Source organism: Diaphorina citri, unplaced genomic scaffold (genome assembly GCF_000475195.1).
Source record: "Diaphorina citri unplaced genomic scaffold, Diaci psyllid genome assembly version 1.1 scaffold2668, whole genome shotgun sequence".
NCBI lineage: Eukaryota > Metazoa > Arthropoda > Insecta > Hemiptera > Psyllidae > Diaphorina > Diaphorina citri.
This window is the reverse complement of record NW_007380085.1, coordinates 21984-24063: the sequence shown is the minus strand read 5'-3', so window position 1 is coordinate 24063 and position 2080 is coordinate 21984.

Here is a 2080-nt window from a genome sequence, read left to right as displayed (position 1 = left end):
CTCTCTCTCTCTCTCTCTCTCTCTCTCTCTCTCTCTCTCTCTCTCTCTCTCTCTCTCTCTCTCTCTCTCTCTCATTAACAGTTTTGCATACAGGAACATTCGGATTGTTTACGCAACATCCTTTGTTTATTTTGAGTCGAGAAACATTGTTTGGAGAAACAAGGACTATAGGTGAGAGCACCTAAGGTATCAAACTTAAAGTACTTTGTGTTTTGAGGGCAATCAAGGAGGGAGATAATGAAAATATTCCTTCCTCCCTCCCTTATCTTTGTGAGGGAGGGAGGGGAGGAGAGAGAGAGAGAGGAAGTTGAGATGGAGAGAAATAGTTAGAGGGAGGCGTGAGGGAGAGAGAAAGGGAGGGAAAGATACAGAGAGAGAGAGAGAGAGAGAGAGAGAGAGAGAGAGAGAGAGAGAGAGAGAGAGAGAGAGAGAGAGAGAGAGAGAGGTAAGAAAACTTATGTAAGGACTAAGGAGGCACAAATAAACCTACCTCTACTAGGCAAGTTGAGATGAAGGATGAAGAGATGGAGAGAAAGAGAACGAGGAAAAAGGGATATAGAAAGAGAAAGAGGAGAGGGAGAAAGAGAAAGGGAGGGAAACATTAATAGAGTGGGAGGGAAAGAGGGAGAAGGAGGGAGTAAAACGTTTCAGAAAACAAAAGGAATCCTATGGTTAGATTTGATGGTTCGTAAGAGAAATAAAATATTGACACACGTATTAACCCAATACAATGTAAACACTGTGTTATAGTATGTCTCCAGTCCTCGTAGCATGACCCTAGTGAAACAGAATAAATGATTGGTTCATTGGCACTTTATCTATGTAACTCCATATTAATAAAACTTCGAGTTAAATTATGTATGTGCCTATTTCCTATTTGGATAGATAAAGGCGTACTTCTCTAGATTGGGTCCTTTATTTTAAGCTTGTATGCTAGTAGGTAGTCAACTGGTCATTCCTCCCCCAAAACCCTATCAATAATTTATTGAGTTGTTAACTGGCAAACTGAGCACCTTTTCGGCCTTTTCCGTCGAAAACCAAACACCTTAGTATACGGTGAAAGGTGATACTAGAGTTGGTTGCATAAATTTGGCTTTCTTTTCCCCTTGAAAAGACAATTTCGCAGAACCGTCAGGAAACGCTTGCTTGGAAAAGAAATAAAATAAAATGTAAGTTTCCTGAATACATAGCAGGGTTTATCAAACGAATGGGTATCACGAATTTTTTTCCATGCGAATACATAAAAATCTCATAGCTTTCAAATGCTACTCAGTTCAAGAAGTTAATTTTATTTTACGCGAAAAGTTTGGCGAAACTTTTCCAGTATCAATACAAGATAGATGAGCTTGAATAAAGTATAGACGAAAAAAATCGTATTATTATTTTCTCCGTTTTCTCGGGACATAACACTTTGTCCAGAATGTGAGATAGAGGGAGAGAGTTATAGAGAGAGAGAGAAGGGAAAGAAGAGAAAGAGAGATAAAACTGAGAAAAAAAAGGGTGAGAAACGGGGAAGAGATGAAGAAAAAAGCTGATTTCTCCGGAAGACATTTTTCTTTCTGAATCCTTTACTAAAGGACTTAAAATAACAAAGCCAGAGCCTACCAGTGTTATTGTAAATTACTTTTTACTTATCATTAATTAGAAGCAGGCTAATCTCAAAAGAACTCAAAACAAAAGGAAATCCTTTGTTGATCTCTTGGTATTTTACTTTTTCTGAGAGAAAGAAGATAGTAAGAATTTACTTACCTTTGTATTTTTTTCTCATCTACGTATACTTTTGATGTCAACAACACATAGGTAGGTACATATTTTTTTCTTTTGATCTTTTTACTATAGGTAGGTATGTAACTATACCTGCTTTGGCCAAATGGCCATGGTGGGACATTCCCTGCTAAGGTAAATAAATAAATAGTTTCCACTTATATCTATATACTCATTATTCGAACTATGTACAACCTACACTCCCTAACTTTCGTCCAAATTTTAAACACTGACATTGGTGAACATACAGTTTTTTTTTTTTTTTTTGTCCCTTTTTTGAAGAAATGTTTAGACAATCATTTCTAAAAAACATTGG